The 15,470-nt window shown below is 39.6% G+C and overlaps 1 long non-coding RNA gene across 1 annotated transcript; it reads right to left on the bottom strand.

Annotated features, from left to right (window-relative positions):
- Positions 1 to 1,925: 1,925 nt before the first annotated feature.
- Positions 1,926 to 2,742, bottom strand: LOC114405199. Its single transcript, XR_003665173.1, has 3 exons — positions 2,697 to 2,742; positions 2,556 to 2,601; positions 1,926 to 2,294 (listed from the first exon to the last, which is right to left on the bottom strand). It is a non-coding gene; the product is annotated as an uncharacterized LOC114405199 (long non-coding RNA).
- Positions 2,743 to 15,470: the final 12,728 nt, after the last annotated feature.

Genomic DNA, 15,470 nt, shown 5'->3' with positions numbered 1-15,470 from the left:
GGTTATCCATAAAAAACCGATGTTGTTATGTTTATAAGTTAAAACTTGAGATTACACAAGCCCTGCGCGCTCGAAAACCTTTCCCTCCTTCTTCTCTTTGTCATCCTCCTGCCTGAAATCGCTCTTCTCTTTCTCCTCCCGCCGGAAACCGCTCCCTCGACACCCACATTGTCCTCGCTCGAATCCACAGAACCCCCTACACTGTTCTTGGAAGTCTGGCTCGAAGAAAACCCAACATACACTGTTGCTACTAGGGTGCTGAAACACTCGTGGGTGCTCAAAGCTTTCTCCGCGAGGTACGTAGGTCAACTTCGTGTATGCTAAGTTTCCATGGGTGTTCATGTTTTATTGATGACAATAATAATAATAATAATAGGTCTTCAGTTGCAGTATTCCTGATTGAGGTACGAGGAAAGCTTAAAGTTTCGTGCCATTTTGTTATATCTCACTGCCATTGTCACTGTTTGGGTTCGAGGTAAGCTTGGTCTCTTTTTCATTTGTAGTTTACTTAGGAAACATGTTGAAGTTTGTCTCTGTTAAATCTATAGACTGCTTGGAGCATCAGTAGAGATAACTAGTGATAAGGATCCTGTTATTGGGAGTAATTTAGCTCACTATCTCATTATTTTGCATTAAGCAGGTTCGTAACAAGTTACTGACACTTCTTGCAATTATTTTGGAGTTTGGGGCACTTGTTTGGTATGTCACAAATTTTCCAAATGTCATCCATATAAATTTGTTTGATATATAACTTATACTGTGGTGTCTGCATGCATTAAGTTACCATAGCATAAATATGATGTGGCATAAGCAGGAGTAAGCTTATTTTTGGGAAACTTGTAACATAGATTCAATTATATGTAGGACTAGGGTCAGATATAGTCATAAACAAATTGTCTTTTGGTGGAAGATAAAGTAGCATTTTATTGTCGTGGTATGTAAAAGAATTAAGTTCACTTTGAAGTTTACAGTTTGATGGAAGATAAAGTAGCATTTTATTGTCGTGGTGGGCTAATGAATAGCCACTTAACTAACTACTAGGTCCACTGTTAGGAGAAGTTGGCAATGCAGTTGAAAATTTTAGTGTGTATGATACATCCTTTTGTGTGTGTGGCTTTCTATATATGAATTAATATATACACTTTCATAAAGGCTATGTAGATGCTTCTCTATCTCAAAGGCACACTGTTATGGTCCTTAGTTCATAAATGTTCTTTTTTGATAAAGCTTGATTTATTAACCCCACCCTTCATGCCATATGCTTTTGAATGACACCGGTTCTATCACTTTTTTTCCCTCAATAGTCCATGACTTTTCCAAAGTGCTTAAGTGATTGAGAATGAGTTTTCTTCCCTCATCTTCTATTCTGTTTTGTTTTTCTTGTACGACTTCCTACTTCTAGACACATGCACCGTGTTCCAGTAGTTTTCAACCTTGTCAGTTCTACTATTGTTGTTTGTTGTTGCTCACGACACCCCAAACCTCCCTAACTTCCTCTGCGCTCTGCAACTGTTTTACCCTCCTTTGCTGCCTTCTTAGTTTAACTCCTAGCCAATGAATGAAACCAGTGTCATTCTATATTTTTCTTAGCTTTCAATAGGCCATGTTCTTCACTCGTAAAAAGAAACTGAATAATAATGCATGAAGCCCTGTTGAAGCTGAGCCAGTAAAAAGATAGCTTTTAGTTCAATTAATGTTGTTCTTTTCCTCACCCAACAGCTACCTATGCTATTGTCTACAACCCTTTGCTCTTTCTTTTTTTTTTTTTGATCGGCAAAGATAATATATTAGATAAATAAAATGCAGTACCTGAGGTACTGATATACATATATATTAGACCTTACTGCTGGTTCCACAGTCAGACAATCGTAGTCTAAAGGAGAACCAAAGTAAGGAATAAATTAAATATACATATGTTGCCCTGCACACTATTGTAGCCTCTACTGATACAAAAACCTTGACTGATACATATGTCTGCTGGTTCCACAGTCAGACAGTCCTAGTTTGAACAATATTAAATACTTTATGCATGCGTTCTACGAATGAAACAGAATCTGATTTAAGTACTTTCCTTTCTAATCTCTACTAAAATATTTTTCTTTCCAAATGGGATACGAAATCACGTTCTTCTACTAATTAAAACATTCATTAGTGCTGCTCATATGAATATGATGTTGACATTCTTAATTGTGTCTGAGTAAGGATTCATCCTCTAATGGCATCCATGTTAATCTACACATATTTCCGACTGCCAGAGTTTTTTCTGCACATGCTCATGAACTTGGCCACGAATTCTGAAGAGAATAGCATATTAGTCAATAATACTACACCCAAAACAGCAAGTCTCAGCAGGTTATTGAGGGAAATCATGTTGCATATTAGTCTTTTCTTTTATCCTTAGAATCAAAGATAGTACTAAGGGGTTTAGACACTGTTCAACCAATTGAGTTACACCCCTTCGATATTGTGCATATTAGTCTATAATATTATTTTATTTCTACTAGGCAAATCTATATGGCTAGCTTAAATGTGATTATAAGGGTCACTATGCTTACCTTCTAACTTTAGTAAAGCTGTTATTCCTGGTGGGAGTCTTCTGTCCTATTCATTATAGACTTTGGTTACTAATTTACCAAAAGAAATAAACATAAAATTGGGGTGAAGGGGTTATCTAGATTATGGAGGGAGAAACTCACATAATAAGCATGCTAGTAGTAAAGCTCCCTTCTTAAGTTGGCCTCAATTCTTTTTAGGAGATGTTCCACGAGTTTCTGCTTTTTTGAACAGAATGTATAATATGCAATAGTATTTTGGTTAGTTGAATAAATTATTTATGGACTCTTATTCATTATCTAGAGAATCAATTTCGGGTGGACAAAATCCAACAGAAGCATTTGAAATTTCCCTCGTATTGAGAGTAAGCTGATAAAACAATAACAAAATTCAAATTGAAAACTTAATCCATAATCTGATCGACAATTTTAAAGTTACAAATTGATGCTACTTATATTGTTTCTGCCTTCAAATAAGCCAGTCTTATAAAGAATAGAAGTAAAGCAGCTTAGTTGTATTTAGAATCCAAATAATAAGATGTTATTAGCTTCTCATTCTCCCATATAGAACATAACATAGAAAGAGAAGTTTCTTGCCATGAAAATGATGGATCAGCTAGGATCTCTGCAACAACTTCTATTACAATCTCCTCCCATCCAACCGGAATTGGTTGTTCTTCTGAAAAAGGATAGTTGCCCATCATAGTGCCCCATTTAGTCTCTATAGAGAATTTTCTAGAAATGTTAAAATAAATATGTTGTCAGTCAGAAGTTTACTTGTGTGCATTGCATGCTTCAAGAGCCATGATTGCTTTTTTGAGGTTCTGCTTAGAATTTGTAGCTATTTTTGCAGCAAAATTGACGGATAGATCAATTTCCTCATTCTTTGCTATCTGATTAAGAACCTCAATAATCTGTATAGTTGAAGGTTCGTATCTGTTAATTAATTTTGCTTTTTTGAAAGTAAATAACTCCTTAGAAGTTATAAGATGCTTGATATTAGTCAAGGTTTTTGTAAAGAAAGTTTCTTTGAATAGAGACTATCTTATACACCACTTTTTTAGGGATTCTGAAAAAAGACAACAAGTAAATGGGTAAAGCTGTTAAAACAGAGTTAATGAGGGTTATTCTAACACCCATAGAGAGACATCTTTGCTTCCATTTTGCAAGCTTGGCCTCAAACTTACTGATGATAGGCTGCCAAACACTCCAGCTTTTAGAACTCGTCCCTACTGGAATTCCAAGATAAGAAAAAGGCTTTCTTTCTCTCTTTGGCCAAGGGAAGGAAACTGAACACCATCCAAGGTTGGCCTATTAAAATTCTCCTCAGAAAATCTGTCTTTGAAATCATATAAAGCTGCATTTTTAACACTGTTAGGCTCATGGACCCACACACCATCTATGATCAGACCTTGAATAGCATTGTGCCTCCTTCTATGATTAATCAGTCTATGAAAATAGTTAGAATTGTTGTCCCCTTCTTTTAACCACTTCAGTCTGGCCTTTTGTCTCAGCATGGATTCAAAAGCATAAGCTGCATTCCAGAGCTGATCCAGAAGGTATTTCTTGAGCTCCACTTCAGCTTAAGACAAGGTTCTATCATTAATACCTTCCTCCAAAACGTTCAACACCCTCTTTAAATTCTGGATTTTTTTAGCATTAATAACACCATTGGATAAGCTCCACTGCCTTATGCAAACTTTAATGAACTTTAGCTTTTACTTCAGAACATAACCTCCCCATCCACAAGGGTGATAATTGCCCCATTTGTGAGGCACCAAATTCTGGAAACCCTTATCCTTCAGCCACCAGTCCATGATCTTGAAGGTTTTAGGCCCCCAATCAATTATTCTAGACCTCAAAAGGATAGGGCAATGATCACATAAATCCCTTTCCAACACAAATTGGGTAGTATCTGGCCATTGAGACAGCCAGTCATCAGATAAAAGAAACCTGTCCAATTTGCTCATGACACTACCATTAGGTCTACACCAAGTGAATTTTCTCCCAATAGACCTAACCTCCTCTAAAGCCATATCTGAAATCCAGGAATTAAAATCAGATATGATAGTGGAATTACCCACTGTCTGAGATGAGCTCATTCTCTCATGTTGGTGTCTTATAGAGTTGAAATCACCCAAGATACACCACAGGCCATCATGATTAGAAGTTTTCAGCTGCAGGAGCTCTTCCCACTGTTCTCTCTTCCCTTGTAAATCACAGGGAGCATAAACAATGTTTTCCTTTCCTATTATGCAAATCAAGTTCACTGTCTCCCTTGGTTCCATCAAGCTTCTTCCTTTGCTAATCCGAAGTCGACTTGCTTCCCACAGTGTCATGACCTCATCTACAAGAAGCTACCGTTGGTGTCAAAAAGCTCTCCATGGATGCCTACTAGGGCTTTTTTTGGGTTCACCACGGAAATCAAAATATCCTGAGTAAAATCCACCACACCAAGATCGCATAAGTGTTTTTTTTTCAGTTTAGTTTTTATATACTTTAATTTATTTTATTATGTTCTTAAAAAAAATTATAGTGATGGTTGTAATTTTCTTTTATTTGGAAGGCAGAAAATATATATATTATTAATAAACAGAATAGTACCAGAGGTACTGAAAAGATCAAATACAAGACACCTAAAGTGCCACCTTCCAAAAACAGAAACCCAACAAAACCCCACCACAAAAGGAGACAATACAAATTAACCAAAGGACTCCGAAAGATTGGTAGACCAATGGTTAAATAAAGTATTGAAACCTTTCTCTCTAGCTTTTAACCAAGAGCAAGCAAGAAATAAAGCATCATCCATCACTTTGGAAGGGTCAAAAGGGGTGCCCTGAAAAAGCAAAAAGTTCTTATGCTGCCAAATGGTAATAGTTAAGGCGATCCACCACCCACACCATCTACTATGGTTTCTCCCTGCACCAAAGCCATCAGAGAATTGGATAAAATGGCTAGCGGGGTCAGCTGAAAGAGCACCTATGACCTGAGACCATCTCATGGATTCTCACCACAAACCCATAGTCATTTTGCAGTTGAAGAAAAGATGACCAGCTTCCTCCTGTTGACTCCCACAAAAAGGACAATAGTATCCTAAATAGGCACATTTCTCCTAAGCAGATTGGCCCTAGTAGGGAGCCTATCCTTAATCAGCCTCCATGAGAAAACCCCAGCCCTTGGGGGTATTTTTAACTTCCAAAGAGTCTGGAAAATCCTCCTCTCAGGAACAGGTCTATTGAAAGTTATCAATAGCCTATATGTTGACTTAGTGGAATAAAAACCACTAGGATCAGCTTTCCAAACCATGGTGTCCTGCATCTGGTGCTAAATAGTAATAGCAGTAATGTCATCCATGAAAGGTACTGCTAGATCATGAAAGCTACTGCTAGATCATCCATGAAAGCTACTGTCTTTGGCGTGTGTGGGGTGTGAGTGTATCATATGTCGCTTCAAAATGATCATTATTAGTTTGTGTAAGCGGTAGTGAAGGGACTTCACCTTTTTCTGTGGGTTCGTGTAATTGTAAACTAAAAACTGGATGGTGCCACCTAAGTGTAAAATATGCATATGAATTGTGTCTATGATACTCCATAATACTTTTATCATACAATTAGTAATCTATGAATTGTGTCTATGAATTGTCTCTATGACATGGATCAATTACGTAATAATGTGAATGCTAGGTCGTTGCCCGGAAGCAACGCGCTGTATGGCTCGAGTACAGTGTCAAAAGAGCAAGGGCCGCTGCATCGCCGCCCGGATGTAGTGAAAAGTAAGCAAGGGTTCCCACATTTTCGTGAACGGGTGTGGGTAAAGAAACTAGTTCATGACAGGAGGATTCGATTTGGTACATGGAATATAGGCACACTTACTGGAAAATCTATGGAAATAGTGGATGTTATGGTGAGGAGGAAGATCAATTTTATGTGCCTACAAGAAACTAAGTGGACAGGTGAAAAAGCGAAAGAATTAGACAAATCGGGATTTAAGCTGTGGTATACGGGAAAAATCAGATCAAGAAATGGGGTAGGGATTATTGTGGACAAAGAGTGGAAGAAGGATGTCGTGGATGTAAGAAGAGTAGGAGATCGTATCATAGTCTTAAAATTGGTAGTGGGACAGGACACCTTTAATGTTATTAGTGGGTACGCACCTCAGGTTGGGTTAGCAGAACACTTTAAGGTAAAATTTTGGGAGGATCTAGAAGGGGTACTTCAGGATATACCCCAAGGAGAGAAAGTTTTCCTAGGAGGGGATCTCAATGGACATGTAGGTAGCGTGGCTAGAGGTTTTGAGGGGGTGCATGGGGGTTTTGGCCTAAGGGAGATGAATGGGGAGGGTAAATCCATCTTGGAGTTTTCGGAGGCTTTGGATCTTTCTATAGCCAATACATGGTTTAAGAAAAGAGAGGAACATCTTATCACTTACAAAATTGGAGGGACATGTTCTCAGATAGATTTCTTCCTTATCAGGAAGTCTGATAGGAAGTATTGCTTGAACTGTAAAGTTATCCCGGGAGAGAGCTTGACTACCCAACATAGAGTTTTGGTTATGGATGTAAGAATTAGAGATAGGGCAAAGAGAAGAAGTCCTCTGGTAGCACCAAGGATCAAATGGTGGCACTTGAAGGGTGAGAAACAAGGAATCTTCCAACAAAAGATATGGGAAGGTTGGTGTGGACAATCACAAGGAAGTGCAAATGATATGTGGAACAAGATGTCCCAAGAGATTATTAAAGTGGCTAAAGAGACGTTGGGTGAATCTAGAGGTTTTGGACCTAGGGGTAAAGAATCGTGGTGGTGGAATGAAAATGTTCAGAGCAAAGTTAGAGTAAAAAAGGAGTGTTTCAAGGAGTGGTCTAGGTGTAGAAATTCTGAAACTTGGGATAAGTATAAGATAGCTAGAAATGAAACCAAAAAGGCGGTGAGTGAGGCAAGAGCCCAAGCTTTTGACGGACTATACCAAGCTCTAGGAACCAGGGACGGAGAAAGATCTATATATAGGCTTGCTAAGGGTAGAGAGAGGAAGACTAGAGATTTGGATCAAGTAAAGTGTGTTAAGGATGAAGAAGGCAAAGTCTTAGTGCATGAAAAAGATATCAAGGAAAGGTGGAAGGCGTATTTCCACAACTTATTTAATGATGGATATGGATATGACTCTAGCAGTCTAGACACAAGAGAAGAGGACCGGAACTATAAGTACTATCGTCGGATTCAGAAACAGGAAGTAAAGGAAGCGTTGAAAAGAATGAGTAATGGTAAGGCGGTGGGGCCAGACAACATACCTATTGAAGTGTGGAAAACTCTTGGAGATAGAGGTCTTGAGTGGCTCACCGAACTCTTTAACGAAATTATGAGGTCAAAACGCATGCCGGAGGAATGGAGGAGAAGCACGTTAGTGCCAATCTATAAGAACAAGGGGGATATACAAAATTGTGCAAATTATAGGGGAATCAAGCTCATGAGTCATACCATGAAATTATGGGAAAGAGTGATCGAACGGAGATTAAGAAAGGAGACTCAAGTTACTGAGAATCAATTTGGTTTCATGCCGGGAAGGTCGACCATGGAAGCGATTTATTTATTACGGCGGGTGATGGAGCAATATCGCATGGCCCAACAAGACTTGCACTTGATTTTTATTGACTTGGAGAAAGCATATGATAGAGTGCCTAGAGAGATTTTGTGGAAAGCTCTAGAGAAGAAAGGGGTTAGGGTTGCATATATTCGAGCTATCCAAGATATGTATGATAGGGTATCGACTAGTGTTAGGACACAGGGTGGAGAGTCAGACGATTTTCCCATCACAATTGGTTTACATCAAGGGTCAACCCTTAGCCCCTACCTTTTTACCTTAATTCTGGATGTCCTCACGGAACAAATCCAAGAGATAGCGCCGAGATGCATGCTTTTTGCAGATGACATAGTCCTCCTTGGAGAGTCGAGGGAGGAGCTGAATGAGAGGTTGGAAACTTGGAGACGAGCTCTAGAAACACATGGTTTTCGCCTAAGCAGAAGCAAATCGGAGTATATGGAATGTAAGTTCAACAAAAGAAGGAGGGTTTCTAACTCAGAGGTGAAAATAGGAGACCATATTATCCCTCAAGTCACACGATTTAAATATCTTGGGTCTATAATACAGGATGATGGGGAAATTGACGGGGATGTGAATCATCGCATTCAAGCAGGATGGATGAAATGGAGAAAAGCATCGGGGGTGTTATGTGATGCAAAGGTACCGATCAAGCTAAAGGGAAAGTTTTATCGGACTGCGGTAAGACCGGCGATTTTGTACGGAACAGAATGTTGGGCGATCAAGAGCCAACATGAGAATAAAGTAGGTGTAGCGGAGATGAGGATGTTGCGGTGGATGTGTGGTAAGACTCGACAGGATAAAATTAGAAACGAAGCTATTAGAGAGAGGGTTGGAGTAGCGCCTATTGTAGAGAAGATGGTGGAAAATAGACTTAGGTGGTTTGGGCATGTAGAGAGAAGACCGGTAGACTCTGTAGTGAGGAGAGTAGACCAGATGGAGAGAAGACAAACAATTCGAGGCAGAGGAAGACCCAAAAAGACTATAAGAGAGGTTATCAAAAAGGATCTCGAAATTAATGGTTTGGATAGAAGTATGGTACTTGATAGAACATTATGGCGGAAGTTGATCCATGTAGCCGACCCCACCTAGTGGGATAAGGCGTTGTTGTTGTTGTTGTTGTAGTAATCTAAGATCCTTCTAATCTTTTGTTTCCCAGGAACTCTATAGCTAGAAGATACATTTGATTGGGTTTTAGTGGTCAGCTGATCGAGGTACGAGGTTTGTTTGCTATGTCATCAGTCGCTTTGCTGGACTTGCTAGACGTAATCTTGCATATACTGAGGTACGACTTGATCAAGGTACGAGCTGATGAAGATACATTTCCTTCATATTTTTGTATGCTTTGCTATGCTGATGATTTTGTTGGTGAGAATTGCAATTGTGATGTCATGCTATCTTGAAACACTAGCTGACAATCAAAAAGATATTGATTAGTATGAATAATAGGGAAGTTAGGCCTTAATTATCATGCTATTTTGATAAAGAGCTGATAAAATCTCTGAACCTTGTTCATATATTCGTCTGAACTGTGAGTGTTCTAGTGAAAATGAAGAAATCCCCTACTAAAGGATATCGATAAGCAATTCACAAAGTAAACAAGGCTGATAGTGTATGTTGTTTCTTAAATATGTAATGTATATTATATATTTTGTAGTTGCTTTTTGAAGGATAATTCATTGTTCACCTATGTAGTGTGTATCTGGATTCAATTCATGGTTGCGTGTCTTCCAATTTACTTGCATCCAAATATATTAATATTATAGGAGTCGTACACCCGAGTGGGTGTTGACCTTGGTCAATACTTTGCTACATGAGTTGGTTATGCCTTTTTTGGACTCAAGTGTTGTATACTACAAATTGAACCTTAACTCTAGTTTAGAATAGTTTCAATTTCAATAATGATGGAAAGGTGGGAAAAGATATTTAAGTTTAGGGTTTTATGCACCACACCTTTTCATCCTCTTTCTTTTACACAACTTTGTTTTTAGTTTTTACTATTAGGAAGAAAAGGAAAAAGATAATAAAAGGTAAATCAACCAAATATTTAGTGGGATTATTCAAAAAAAATTATGAGATCGACTCTATCAAATAAATGATGAAATTTAATAGTATTTCAATGGCAAGACAATTGAGATATATAATTCTAAGTTAGAAAATTAAATTAAAATAAATAAATTATCAAATTAAAACTTAAAATCATTAACTTTTCTCTTGGCAATTAAACTATGAAGTTCTTGGATGAACTCTTCTCGCGTTTTCTTGGCCAATTGTCAAGCTCCTCACTACTACTAACTCTTCTTGAAAGCATCTTCTCTTTGGTGTAAACCTCCAGCTCTTGCTCCAATTTTGATTCTTTGAGTTTTCTTTGAGCTATTTTTGTTTCCATCAGTATTTCCTTCTCGCTAGCCTTGAGAGCTTCAATCCATGCCTCAGCTGCTGCTACTTTTTTATCAGCAATTTCTTCTACTGAGGCTGCATGATTTGTTAGATACTCATACTCAAATTTTGAGATAGTGATCATGGAACTATGTTGTGTTGTTAAAGCTCTTTCTCTGATGGTACTCTCAGTAAGAGTTTTCAGCTTCCCTAAGGCTATAGCTTCAGATGCTTTGGCTACCACAAACAGTCAAAAGATCTACTGCTTGGCAGCAAACACTGGCAGCAAGTGCTGGTAACATATCTTTGTCACCAAGGTTTGCTAAAGTATTACAACATGAACTTTCAGAATCCAACCACCTTGTGACGTGTTTGAAGAGTCCAGTTGTTCGAATCTGTTCCACTATGTCAGCCTTAAATTTGAAAGCTCTTAAACATTATGATTTGAAATTCTGATACCAGGGGACAGATGTCGTACAGGATGTCACGACATCACGCTTCAGAACATGCAGATTATATGTGTCCGTATGAACAGATTAAACAAGTAAATAACACAAGAGAATTGTTTACCCAGTTCGGTGCTACCTCACCTACATCTGGGGGCTACCAAGCCAGGGAGGAAATCCACTCTCAATAGTGTTAGTTCAAGGTCTAACAGCCCCTGTTTACAACCTTCTCACCTAACCACTACCCGTGCGATCTCTACCTAAGAGCCACTCTTAGATATGAGAACCTCCGCTCACTCCCTCTCACTCACACTCCTGTGTTTACAATTAAGTCAAAGACACACCAGAGATCAACTCTGAACAAAAGAGATCAACTCTACACACTAGAGATCAACTCTAGACACAAGAGATCAACTCTACACACATAGGTCCAACACTTGATGTTAGGGTACCATCAAGGTGGCTCACAAAAGACTCAAGTCCCAAAAACTCACAAACTAACTCTTCAATCCCGGACTTGGTACAGAACTCGTGCAGCCTCCATGGTTATATAGCAATTTGCGTTTCTGGGCTGCAACGGCTTGATGCTGGAGGAGATCTATCTTCTTCTGAAAAATCTGCAGTTAAAGAACTAAAAGATAACTTTTGATCTTTTAGTTTGAATCTTTAATCTTTAATCTTTAATCCCTGAACGAACTCTTCTACTTTGAAATTCGAACTTTAATGATCTTTTAATTCGTTCCTAAAGATAGATCTTCTTATCTCTTGCTAACTGCACAATAATCTGTTAAAGATATAACAGAATTATATGTCCAGTATTATCGGGCAAGATGTCAGGACATCGTATCCGACATCGTGGATCCTGCAGCTTCACTTCTGCACTTGACTTTTATCTTGCATTGTACAGCAACTCCAGTATTCTCGAGCAGGATGTCAGGACATTGTATCCGACATCGTGGATCCTGCAACTTCACTTCTGCACTTGACTTTTTATCTTGCCTTGTGCATTGTGCAGCCCGATCTCATTCCTTGACATAACGTTGGACATCATGTGCAGCAACTCCAGCTTTCCTTCATTGTCTAAGTGCTTATGTTTTAACAAAATCTTAGCCAATCTTTTAAAGCTCAGTAGAGCTAAACACTAACAATCTCCCCCTTTGGCAAATTTTGTCTAAAACATACTTAGACACTTCCTGAGCAGGTATGAGCAGTTATGCAAGTGGGATCAGCAACTTCCATTATCAAAGTAATCAAGCACAGCGGAAATTCTTCAAGTTGCAAATCTACAAGTCTTCTCCAGGATGTCAAGACATCTCTCGTGACATCAGCTTTCTGCTACTGCTCCCCCTGTCTCCATGCTTACTGCAGTATCTTCTATCAGCTACTAGTCTTTTCCAGGATGTCGAGACATCTCATGTGACATCCGCTATCTGCTCCCCCTGTCTTCATGCTCTTACTGCAGCATCTTCTAGTAGCTTACAACATTCATCCTCAGCAGCAGTCTCCCCCTCAAGATCATATTCATACAACTCCCCCTCAACGTCATGAATCATGCATACATCGTATCCTACTGCCATACATCTACTATTGCATACATTCAACATAATCATGCATAATAGCAAGCATAATACTATTACTCCCCCTTTTTAGACATAAATTTGGCAAAAGTAGGATGCATGAAATTAATGTGCAAATATTACAGACCAATAACTAGTAATTGTTCAAGGGACATGCCCCTTTAGCTAATAAAAGTGAAAAGCAAACATAAGGGTCTGATGATCATGGGGTGGCTTCAGAATCATCATCTGATTCTGTCTCTTCTGCTGCATCTTCCTCTTCCTCAGCAGCTTCTTCTTCTTCCTCGGCTGCTTCTTCCTCTTCTTCAGCAGCTTCTTCTTCTACTTCAGCTGCTTCACCATCTTCCTCAGCTGCTTCACCATCAATGCCACTTTCTGAGAGCCTTTTGATCAGCCGTTCCAGCTCCATCTTCTTCTCTGTGTTGGCTTTGATGGTTGCTTCCAGCACCTTGCATGTGTCCTTGAGTTCTGCAATCAAGGCATCCTTGGACACAGCACCTGAAGCAGCTTTCCCTGATGTCGAGACAATGTCTGGGACATGTGTCCCCTCAAACAGTTTATAGTGCAGGGATAGAGGAGATTCTCTCTTCATCACAGAGTCAGTGTAGTTTAACATATTGGGATGCTGACTCAACATAATGCCACACAATACAGTAGGGAAGGCAATGGGTAATTTGACAGCAAATGATTCTGAATGCTTAACAGTTTGATCAAAAATATAGTTTCCAAAATTAAATTTGGACTTGGTTCCAACAGCATACAGAAATTTACCCAAACCTGTGGCAACAGTGGAAGTATGATTGGTGGGAACCCAGTTTGCAGCTCCAATCCTGTGCAGAATTGCATACTTCACACTTAGCTTCCCTGCTGAAAGCTTCCCTTTCTTTGGCCAATGCTGGACTCGTTTGGCAGTGATTTCCTTGGCAATTTGATGCTCAGAAACATCAATATCTATCACTCCATCAGTAGGTCTGCCCAGATATTTGTTGATCACAGCAGGGGAGAATCTAACACACTTTCCTCTGACAAACACTCTTTGATAATCATCACTTTTTCTGTTTGATATGTCAGAGGGAATGTTGACAATGAATTCCCTGACTAGGCCTTCATAACAGTCTCCCAACTTGGTGACTGTCTTCAGTAGTCCAGCAGCCTTGATGAGGTCCATGATCTCCTTGCAATCCATGGCATCTCTTCCCAGTTCTCTTTCAACCGCAAGTCAGGCACCTTTCTTCCAGATTTCTTGGCCCTCTTAGATGTCGAGACATCTAGTTCGACATCATCATCAGAATCGGATGAGGAAATTTCTTTCCTTTTCTTGGAGGGGATAGCAACCTTGCTTCTTCTGGATGTGGCAGGAGTGATTGGAGTACTCTTCTTCTGGGCCATAGTCTTGATTCTTCCAGACCTCTTAATGGGAGTTTTTCCCTTTCGGCTTTGTAACCTTTTTGCAATGCCAGGTGCCAACCTGTTGGCAATGGGTTCTTCATCAGATTCGACTTCTTCCAAGTCAATGAGGTTACCTGGAGCAGGTTCTGGTGCCCTTGGTGCAGGGGTCTCCTCTGAGGCTTGATCCTCTTCTTCTGTTGATTCCTCTTCACTGGGTGAAGGGAGGGCTTCAGCATTTGGAGCGGAGGATGTTGGAACATCTTTATTGACATCAGGCACAGAAACATCTGGGGTGGAAGATGTTGGAACATCTTTCTCAGCATCAGGCACAGAAGCATCCTTCAGAATGCTACTCACAATACCGCGGATTTTCTTGTCCATCTCCGTGTCTACTTCCCTAGGACTTGTTGCAGGGCTAGGGTTTTCAGCAATCTTCACCCCCTGTTGTCTTCTGGGAATCAGTTTCTCAGGGACTGAAGCTTGACCAGGAATTATTTGTATGGGTTGAATGTTGAATTCCGGTTGTTCCTGGTGCGGAGATGATGGTACAGCGGGTGAACCAGAAGCGGAAGTTTCTTTTGGTGAGGTAGCCATGGAAAAGCAGAGCGTTTGGAATGATTTCGTAAATCTCAGAAGGCTATTGGGAAATGCTGGTAAAAACACGAATGCCAAGCAGATATAAATTTGAATGAAGAATGTAGAGGGGCGTGTGAGGCAACGGTCGAATTCGTTTTGGCTTAATAGTGAACGTGCTATTAATGTTAAGTGATTCGTTTGGGCACGTTCAGATTGCTGTAGTTGCTATAATTCCTCTAGCAAACAAATGCCCAGCTTGCCCCTCAGTTTTTCAAACTGATTTGCATCCAAAGCCTTTGTGAAAATATCTGCTATTTGTTCCTCAGTGTCAACATGCTTCAGTGTGATCACTTTATCATCAACAAGATCTCTGATATAGTGATGTCTAATGTCAATGTGCTTGGTTCTGCTGTGTTGAACAGGATTTTTAGAAATATTAATAGCACTCATGTTGTCACAGTACAATGTCATGACATCTTGTTCGACATTGTACTCCTTCAGCATCTGCTTCATCCAAACTAGCTGTGAACAGCTGCTTCCTGCTGCAATATACTCGGCTTCTGCTGTAGATAGGGACACACAGTTCTGCTTCTTGCTGAACCATGAAATAAGGTTGTTGCCCAGATAGAAGCATCCACCAGAAGTGCTTTTTCTGTCATCTGCACTTCCAGCCCAATCAGCATCACAATACCCAACCAGCATTGAATTTGAACAATGACAGTACATAATCCCATAGTCACTAGTGCCATTTACATATTTCAGAATTCTCTTTACTTGATTCAAGTGACTTATCTTGGGATTGGCTTGATATCTTGCACAAACACCTACTGCATAGGTGATGTCGGGTCTGCTAGCTGTTAAATATAATAAGCTCCCAATCATGCTTCTGTACAGACTTTGATCAACACTGGTGCCTGCTTCATCCTTTGACAGCTTCAAGTGAGTTGGTGCAGGTGTTC

The sequence above is a fragment of the Glycine soja genome, chromosome 1 (genome assembly GCF_004193775.1).
Source record: "Glycine soja cultivar W05 chromosome 1, ASM419377v2, whole genome shotgun sequence".
Taxonomy (NCBI): domain Eukaryota; kingdom Viridiplantae; phylum Streptophyta; class Magnoliopsida; order Fabales; family Fabaceae; genus Glycine; species Glycine soja.
This window is presented reverse-complemented; position numbering and strand designations above follow the sequence as displayed.